Consider the following 11,096-nt stretch of genomic DNA (forward strand, 5'->3'; position numbering starts at 1 on the left):
TGACAATGTTTTACTTTGTTTCTCATTGTTTGAGGCCATTTTTTGCATGCATGCCAATAAAAATGTAAGGATAATGTATGGAAAATGTCAAAATTGTTTGATGTCAATTTTATTTTATGTTATTTTTCAAATAGGAAAAATCAAGAAAATCATAGAAAATAGAATATTCATCATAAAATGGTGCCACTCGTTGCATTAATTCCTAAAAATCATCTTTTAATTTTAGAATGCAAAATATAAATAGAAATGAAAATTTTTTACCCATCACGGCTGCTGGGCGCTCCACTACGTGGGTCGAGGGCTTTTTAACAACGTTTTATTTTTTTGACGTCATTTTTTTAATTTTATTTTTCAAACATGAAAAAATAAAGAAAATAATAAAAATAGAATATTCGTCAAAAAATGGTGCCGCTTATTGCATTAATTCCTAAAAATTGTATATGCAATTAGAATTGAAAAAATAAATAAAAATGTAAATTTTTTACCCATCGCGGACCGTGGGCGCTACACTACGCGGGCCTGGGGCTTTTTAACGGGGTTTTACTTTTTTTTTTTTCATTTTTTGAGGCTACAATTTGCAAGCATGCCCATAAAAATGTAAAGAACGTGTCTGCAAAATTTCATAATTTTGGACGTCATTTTTATTTTATTTTATTTTTCAAAGACAAAAAATAAAGAAAATTATAAAAAATAGAATATTCATAAAAAAAAATAGTGCCGCTTATTGAATTAATTCCTAAAAATCGTATATTAATTTTACAATGCAAACCATAAGTAAAAATATAAATTTTTGACCCATCCCGGCCCCTAGGCCGCCCACTACGCGGGCCGGGGGCTTTTTGACAATATTTGTTTTCATCATTTTTTTAGGTCATTTTTTGTAGGCATGCCCAGGAAAATGTAACGATCATGTCTACAAACTTTCATAATTATTTTACGTCAATTTTATTTTATTTTATCTTTCAAAGACGAAAAATAAAGAAAATCATAAAAAATAGAATATTCATCAAAAAATGGTTCCGCTTGTTGTATTAACTCCTAAAAAATGTATATTAATTTTACAATGCAAAACATAAATAAAAATGTAAATTTTTGACCCATCCCGGCCCCTAGGCCGCCCACTACGCGGGCCGGGGGCTTTTTGACAATATTTTGTTTTCGTCATTTTTTGAGGCCATTTTTTGTAGGCATGCCCAGGAAAATGTAATGATTATGTCTGCAAACTTTCATAATTGTTTGACGTCAATTTTATTTTATTTTATCTTTCAAAGATGAAAAATAAAGAAAATCATTAAAAATAGAATATTCATCAAAAAAATTGTTCTGCTTGTTGTATTAACTCCTAGAAATCGTATATTAATTTTAGAATGCAAAACATAAATAAAAATGTAAATTGTTGACCCATCCCGGCCCCTGGGTGTCCCACAACGCAGACCGGTGGCTTTTTAACAGCGTTATACTTTTTTTGTCATTTTTTGCAAGCATGCCCAGAAAAATGTAAGGATCGGGTTTGTAAAATTTCGTAATTTTTTGACGTTGTTTTCATTTTATTTTATTTTTTCATTTTATTTTATTTTTCAAAGATGAAAAATAAAGAAAATCATAAAAAATAGAATATTCGTCAAAAAATGGTGTTACTTGTTGCATTAATTCCTAAAAATTGTGTATTAAGTTGAGAATGAAAAACATAAATAAAAATGTAAATTTTTGACCCATCTCATAGGGCACCCCACTACGTGGGCCGAAGGCTTTTTGATAGTGTTTTACTTTTCTTTGTCATTTTTAGGCTATTTTTTGCATGCATGCCCCAAAAAATGTAAGGATAATTTCCGCAAAATTTCATAATTGTTTGACGTCTATTTTATTTTATTTTTTAAATATGAAAAATAAAGAAAATGATAAAAAATAAAATATTCATCACAAAATGGTGCCACTTGTTGCATTAATTCCTAAAAATCGTATATTAATTTTAGAATGCAAAACATAAATAAAAATGTAAATTTTTGACCCATCCCGGACCCTAGGTGCCATACTACACAGGTCAGAGGCTCCTTAAAACCGTTATTACTTTTTTTGTCCTTTTTTTAGGCTACTTTTTGCAAGCATTCCGAGAAAATGTAAGGATCGTGTCTGCAAAATTACATAATTTTGGATGTCATTTTTATTTTATTTTATTTTTGAATGACAAAAAATAAAAAATTATAAAAAATTGAATATTCATAAATAAATAGTGCCGCTTATTGCATTAATTCCTCAAAATCATATATTAATTTTACAACGCAAAACATAAATAAAAATGTAAATTTTTGACCCATCTCCGCCCCTGGGCACCCCACTATGCGGGCTAATGGCTTTTCGACAGCATTTTTCTTCTTTTTTGTTTTTATCATTTTTTAAGACCATTTTTGTAGGCATGCCCAGAAAAATGTAAGGATCGTGTCTACAAACTTTCAAAATTGTCTGACGTCAATTTTATTTTATTTTATTTTTTATAGACGAAAAATAAAGAAAATCATAAAAAATAGAATATTCATCAAAAAAATGATTTCGCTTGTTGTATTAACTCCTAAAAATCATATATAAATTTTAGAATGAAAAACATAAATAAAAATGTAAAATTTTTACCCATCGCAGCGCCTGGGCGCCCCACTACGTGGGTCGGGAGTTTTTTAACAGCATTTTATTTTTTTTGCCATTTTTTGAAGCCATTTTTTACAGGCATGCCTAGAAAAATGTAACGATCGTGTCTGTAAACTTTTATAATTTTTTGACGTCATTTTTTTAATTTTATTTTTCAAACACGAAAAATGAAGAAAATTATGAAAAATAGAATATTCGTCAAAAAATGGTGCCGCTAATTGCATTAATTCCTAAAAATTGTACGCTAATTTTAGATTGCAAAACAAATATAAAAATACAAATTTTTAACCCATCCCGAACCTTGGGCACCACACTACGCGGACCGGGGGCTTTCTAAAAGTGTTTTACTTTTTTTTTTGTCATTTTTTGAGGCTACTTTTTGAAAGCATGCCCAAAAAAATGTAAGGATCGTGTCTGCAAAATTTCATAATTTTGGATGTCATTTTTATTTTATTTTATTTTTCAAAGACAAAAAAGAAAATTATAAGAAATAGAATATTCATCAAAAATAGTGCCACTTACTGCATTACTTCCTAACAATCGTATATTAATTTCACAATGCAAAACATAAATAAAAATGTAAATTTTTTACCCATCCCAGCCCCTAGGCGCCCCACTACGCGGGCCGGGGGCTTTTTAACAGGATTTTTCTTTTTTTGTCATTTTTTGAGGCCATTTTTCGCAAGAATGCCCATAAAAATGTAAGGATCGGATCTATAAAATTTCATAATTTTTTAACGTCGTTTTTATTTTATTTAATATTTTGAAGATTAAAAAGAAAAAAAATCATAAAAAATATAATATTCATCACAAAATGGTGCCGCTGGTTATATTAATTCTTAAAAATTGTATATTAATTTTAGAATGCAAAACATAAATAAAAATGTAGATTTTTTACCCATCTGGCCCTTGGGTGCCCCACTACGCGGGTCGGGGGCTTTTCAACAGTGTTTAATTATTTTTTGTCATTTTTTGCAGGCATACCTAGAAAAATGTAGGGATCGTGTCGGCAAAATTTCACAATTTTTTAATGTCAAGTTTATTGTAGTTTCTTTTTAAGAGACGAAAAATAAGGAAAATTATAAAAAAATATAATCTTCATCAAAAAATGGTGCTGCTTATTTTATTAATTCCTAAAAAGCGTATATTAATTTTAGAATGCAAAACATAAATAAAAATGTAAATGTTTAATCCATCTCGGCCCCTATGCACCGCACTACGCAGGGCGGGGGCACTTTGACTTCGTTTGACTTTTTTTTGTCATTTTTTGAGGCCATTTTCTACAGGCATACCCAGAAAATGTAAGGATCATGTTTGTAAAATTTTAAAATTTTTTTACGTCAATTTTATTTTATTTTATTTTTTAAAGATGAAAAATAAAGAAAATCATAAAAAATAGAATATTCATAAAAAATAGTGCAAACATAAATAAAAATATAATTTTTTGATCCATTTCGTCCCCTTAGCGCCCCACTACGTGGGCTGGGGGTTTTTTGACTGCATTTTTCTTCTTTTTTTTTTACCTTATTTTGAGGCCATTGTTTGCAGGCAAGCCTAGAAAAATGTAAGGATCATGTCTTCAAAATTTCATAATTGTGTGACATCAATTTTATTTTATTTTATTTTTTAATATGAAAAATAAAGAAAATAAAAAAAATAGAATATTCATAAAAAAATGTTGTCGCTTGTTGCATTATTTCCTAAAAATTGTATATTAATTTTAGAATGCAAAACATAAATAAAAATGTAGATTTTTTTACCCATCTGGCCCTTGGGTGCCCCACTAGGCTGGTCGGGGGCTTTTCAACAGCGTTTAATTATTTTTTGTCATTTTGTGCAGGCATACCTAGAAAAATGTAAGGATCGTGTCTGCAAAATTTTATAATTTTTTAATGTCAATTTTATTGTAGTTTATTTTTTAGAGACGAAAAATAAGGAAAATAATAAAAAAATATAATCTTCATAAAAAAATGGTGCTGCTTATTGTATTAATTCCTAAAAAGCGTATATTAATTTTAGAATGCAAAACATAAATAAAAATGTAAATGTTTAATCCATCCCGGCCCCTATGCACCGCACTACGCAGGGTGGGGGCTCTTTGACTTCGTTTGACTTTTTTTTGTCATTTTTTGAGGCCATTTTCTGCAGGCATACCCAGAAAAATGTAAGGATCGTGTCTGTAAAATTTTAAAATTTTTTTACGTCAATTTTATTTTATTTTATTTTTTAAAGATGAAAAATAAAGAAAATCATAAAAAATAGTGCAAACATAAATAAAAACATAATTTTTTGATCCATCTCGTCCCCTTAGCGCCCCACTATGTGGCCTGGGGGTTTTTTGACTGCATTTTTCTTCTTTTTATTTTACCTTATTTTGAGGCCATTGTTTGCAGGCAAGCCTAGAAAAATGTAAGGATCATGTCTTCAAAATTTCATAATTGTGTGACATCAATTTTATTTTATTTTATTTTTTAATATGAAAAATAAAGAAAATCAGAAAAAATAGAATATTCGTAAAAAAATATTGTCGCTTGTTGCATTATTTCCTAAAAATTATATATTAATTTTAGAATGCAAAACATAAATAAAATAAATAAATTTTTGACCCATCCTGGCCCGTGGGCGCCCTACTACGTGCGGCAGAGGCTTTTTGACAACGTTTTTCTCTTTTTGGTCTTTTTTGGCCATTTTTTACGGACATCCCCAGAAAAATGTTGTGATCGCGTCTAGAAAATTTCATAATTGTTTGAAGTCAATTTTATTTTATTTTATTTTTCTGAAGATAAAAAAGATAGAAAATCATAAAAAATAGAATATTCATAAAAAAATTATGTCGTTTGGTGCATTAATTCCTAAAAATTGTATGTTAATTTTAGAATGTAAAAAATAAATAAAAAATATATTTTTGACCCATCCCAGCCCTGGGTGCACCACTATGAGGGCTGGGGGTTTTCTTAACAGTGTTTTACTTTTTTTTATCGTTTTTGGAAACCATTTTTGGCAAGCATGCCCAGAAAAATGTACAGATTCTGTATGCAAAATTAAATAATTGTTTGACATCAATTTTTATTTTATTTTATTTTCCAAATAAGAAAAATAATGAAAATCATAAAAAATAGAATATTCGTCAAAAATTAGTGCCTCTTGTTCCATTAATTCCTAGAAATTGTATATAAATTTTAGAATGCGAAACATAAAAAAATGTAAATTTTTGTCCCATCCCGGGTCTTGGGCGCCCCACTACGCGGGTTGGGGGCTTTTTGACAGCGTTTTACCCTTTTTTGTCATTGTTTGAGGCCTTCTTTTTGTAGGCATGCCGAAACAAATGCAAGCATGGTGTCACTTTTTACATTAATTCCTAAAAATTGTATATTAATTTTAGAATGTAAAACATAAATAAAAATGTAAATTTTGAATCGATCAGGACCCCTGGGCGCCCCACTACGCTGGCCGTGGCTTTTTGAAAGCGTTTTATTTTTTTTTTTGTCAATTTTTGACGCTATTTTTTTTTTGCAGGCATGCCTAGAAAAATGTAAGGATCCTGTCTAAAAAGTTTCATAATTCTTTGACTTAAATTTTATTTTATTTTATATTTTAAAGATGAAAAATAAAAAAAAATCGTAAAATATAGAATATTCATCAAAAAATGGTTTCGTTTGTTGCATTAATTCATAAAAATCATATATTAATTTTAGAATGCAAAACATAAATAAAAATGTAAATTTTGACCGATCCCGGCCCCTGGACGCCCCACTACGCGGGGCGGGGGCTTTTTGACAGCGTTCTACATTTTGTTGCCATTTTTTGCAGGAAAGCCCATAAAAATATAGTGCTCGTGCCTACAAAATTTCATAATTAATTGACGTCAATTTTATTTTATTTTATTTTTTAAATAAGAAAAATAAGGAAAATCATAAAAAATAGAATATTCGACAAAAAATGGTGGTGCTTGTTGCATTAATTCCTAAAAATGGTATATTAATTTTAGAATGCAAAACATAAATAAAAATGTAAATTTTTGACCGATCCCGGCCCCTGGACGCCCCACTATGCGGGGCGGGGGCTTTTTGACAGTGTTTTTACTTTCTTTTGTCATTTTTTGTAGGTATACCCAGAAAAATGTAGGTATCGTGTCTTCAAAATTTCATAATTGTTTGACGTCAATTTTATTTTATTTTTCAAATAAGAAAAATAAGAAAATCATAAAAAAATAGAATAGTCGTCAAAAAATTGTGCTGCTTGCTGCATTAAGTCCTAAAAATTGTATATTAATTTTAGAATGCAAAATGTAAATAAAAATGTAAACTTTTGACCCACCCTGGCCCCTGGGCACCCAGTACGCGGACCGGGGGATTTTTAACATCGTTTTACTTTTTTTTTTTATCCTTTTTCTGGCCAATTTTTTGTAGGCATCCCCAGAATAATGTAACGATCATGTCTGCAAAATTTCATAATTGTTTGACATCAATTTTGTTTTATTTTATTTTTTAAAGATGAAAACTAAAGAAAATAAAAAAAAATAGAATATTCATAAAAAAAATGGTGCCGCTAATTGCGATAATTCCTAAAAATCTTATATTAATTTTAGAATACAAAACTTAAATAAAAATATAAATTTTTGACCCATCCCGGCCCCTGGGCCCCCCACTACGTGGGTCGGGGGTTTTTTGACAGTGTTTTACTTTATCTGTCATTTTTTGATGTGATTTTTTGTAGGCATGCCTAGAATAATATAAGGTCCGTGTGTCCAAAATTTTATAATTGTTTGACGTCAACTTTATTTTATTTTATTTTTTAAAAATGAAAAATAAAGAAAATCATAAAAAATAGAATATTCATCAAAAAATGGTGCCGCTTGTTGCATTAATTCTTAAAGCTCACATATTAATTTTGGAATACAAAAAATATATAAAAACGTAAATTTTTGACCCATCTTGGCAGCTGGGGGCCCGACTACGTGGGCCGGGGGCTTTTTAACAACGTTTTACTTTTTTTGTCATTTTTTAGGCCAGTTTTTGCAAGCATGCCTAAAAATATGTAAGGATCATGTCTTTAAAATTTCGTAATTTTGTGACTTCAATTTTATTTTATTTTAGTTTTTAAAGATGAAAAATAAAGAAAATCATAAAAAAATAGAATATTCATCAAAAGATGGTGCCACTTGTTGTATTAATTCCTAAAACTCGTATATTAATTTTAGAATGCAAATTATAAATAAAAATCTAAATTTTTGACCCATCCCGGTCTCTAGACACCCCACTACGGGGGCCGGAGATTTTTTAATAGTGTTTAACTTTTTTTTGGTCATTTTTTGAGGCCATTTTTTGCAAGCATGCCCATAAAAATGTAAGGATCGTGTCTGTAAAATTTCATAATTGTGTGACGTCAATTTTATTTTATTTTAGTGTTTAAAGATAAAAAATAAAGAAAATCATAAAAAATGGTGCCGCTTGTTGTATTAATTCCTAAAGCTCGTATATTAATTTTAGAATGCAAAGCATAAATAAAAATCTAATTTTTGACCCATCCCGGTCCCTGGGCGCGCCACTACGGGGGCTGGAGGTTTTTTAACAGTGTTTCTCTTTTTTGTCATTTTTTGAGGCCATTTTTTTGCAAGCATGCCCATAAAAATGTAAGGATCGTGTTTGTAAAATTTCATAATTGTGTGACGTCAATTTTATTTTAGTTTAGTTTTTAAAGCTAAAAAATAAAGCAAATCATAAAAACTAGAATATTCATAAAAAAATAGTGCCGCTTGTTGCATTAATTCCTAAAAATCGTATATTAATTTTAGAACACAAAACATAAATATAAATATAAATTTTTGACCCATCTCAGCCCCTGCGGGCCCCACTACGCGGGGCTGGGGCCTTGTGATAGCGTTTTACTTTTTTTTTTGTCATTTTTTGAGTCAATTTTTTGCAGGCATGCCCAGAAAAATGTAATGATCGTGTCTGCAAAATTTTATAATTGTTCGATGTGAATTTTCTTTTATTTTATTTTCAAAGACAAAAAATATAGAAAATCATAAATATTAGAATATTCATAAAAAAGGGTGTCGTTTGTTGCATTAAATCCTAAAAATTGTATATTAATTTTAGAATGCAAAACATAAATAAATATGTAAATTCGTGACCCATCCCGGCCCCTGGGCACTCCACTATGCGGGTTGGGCACTTTTTAACATCATTTTACTTTTCTTGTCATTTTTTGAGGCCATTTTTTGTAGGCATGGCCAGAAAAATGGAACGATTGTGTCTGCAAAATTTCATAATTGTTCGACGTCAATTTTATTTTATTTTATTTTTCAAAGACAAAAAATATAGAAAATCATAGAAAATAGAATATTCATCAAAAAATATTGCTGCGTATTGTATTAATTCCTAAAAGTCGTATATTAATTTTAGAGAGCACAACATAAATAAAAATATAAATTTTTGACCCATCCCGGCCCTTGGGCGGCCCATTACACGGGCCGGGGACTTCTTAACAACATTTTATTTTTTTTTTCATTTTTTGAGGCCATTTGTTGTAGCCATGCCCAGAAAAATGTAACAATCGTGTCTGCAAAATTTCATAATTGTTTGATGTTAATTTTATTTTATTTCATTTTTTAAAGATGAAAAATAACAAAAATCATAAAAGTAGAATATTCATCAGAAAATGGTGCCGTTTGTCGCATTAATTCATAAAAATTGTATATTAATTTTAGAATGCAAGAAATTAATAGAAAAATTAATTTTTAACCTATCCAGGTCCCTGGGCGGCCCATTACACGGGCTGATGGCTTTTTCACAGTGTTTTATATTTTTTGTAATTTTTTGGGGCAATTTTTGGCAGGCATGCCCAGAAAAATGTAAGGATCGTGTCTCAAAATTTCATAATTGTTTGACTTCAATTTTATTTTATTTTAGTTTTTAAAGATGAAAAATAAATAAAATCATAAAAAATAGAATATTCATAAAAAATGGTGCGCTTGTTGCATTAATTCCTAAAAATTATATATTAATTTTAGATTGCAAAACATAAATAAAAATGTATATTTTGTTGGTCTCCGAATCGAATCTGGATGCGGAAGCGTGGCGCAGGGGAGGCGAATCGTGTATAACAAAAATTTTCATAAAACCTTTGAGATACTCTATAGATTATATGAATTTATGCATGAATAAATTAATCTCATTAATTCATATATTAATAACTCAATTAGGAAAAATACCTGGAGGTCGACTCGGATGATAACTTGAGTTCTTTGACCTCGAACAATCCTTACTCCAAAGCTTTGTGTTTAGAAAACCAATGTCTTCCACGTCAATTCCTAGAATCTACGAAGACGTGTGTGTGGGCACACATGAGACAAAACGGGTTACAATAAACACTTGAATTTCCACAAACACCAACGCATGCACGATGCGGAATTTTTGGAGAAAAATTTTTCCTTCATTCTATGGGGCAAAAATTCATTCCGAAAATTGTCTCAAATATTGTATCCACAATTTTCTACTATTCTCTTATTCATAGAGTAGAAGTCAAACTTCTAGAATGAATCAAATCTCTATCTCCAATTTTGAATTTCGAACCAAAATTCTCCACTCTCATTTTCTTCTTATGGACGGCCAACCCTAAGGGGATTTTTATCCCTGTGTAGGCGCCAATATCAGATAAGGAAGGAAGAGAAAAATAATCCTTTATCCTGTAGTCTAATTTTATCTCAAATTCAAATTCCAATTTAAGTCAAACTTAAATTAATTTGAATTCTAAATTGAACAACTTATCAAATAAGTTTAAATGGATAAATCTAGATGTGTTCAAATTCAATTTTAAATAATCACATCATTTAAATAATAATTAATTCTCAATTAATTATTTTTGAGTGTTTAATTTTTTAGAATTCTGTAATTCTAAAATTCCTATTTTGTCCTTTGTGTCTGGTAAAATTACTAGGACGACGCGGGGACTAATGGACCTATAATCCCGAGCTCCAATAAAATTAATAATTAATTAAACACTTTAATTAATTAATTAATTCTATTAATTTCAATAGTTACTCCACTATAAACTTGGAATTGCACTCTCGAAATTATAGATATAAATTACTTCTAAACTGTGAAGTGTCCATTCGATATAATCATTGCATATAGATCAATCCTCCATAAATAATTCATAATTAGAGCAAGGTAAAATCCTTTAACCTCTCTAATTACTTCTTTATCCTTGAGTACCATTGATTCTCGAATGGACAGTGATTCATAAAACACATTCATGAATCGGAGCTCCTACTGGTCCAAGTACAGAATCAACCCTCAAGAGAATTATTTATCTACTTCTTTCTTAAGAAGGAATAGATTCCATCTCGTGTAATAACATTCCCGGCTACCTACTTCATCATGTCTCCAAAATACAAAGAATAGGATTCAGGATCTCAGAATCCGCACCGAGTAAATCAAAAGACACAAATC

The sequence above is a fragment of the Morus notabilis genome, unplaced genomic scaffold (genome assembly GCF_000414095.1).
Source record: "Morus notabilis unplaced genomic scaffold, ASM41409v2 Scaffold218, whole genome shotgun sequence".
Lineage (NCBI taxonomy): Eukaryota > Viridiplantae > Streptophyta > Magnoliopsida > Rosales > Moraceae > Morus > Morus notabilis.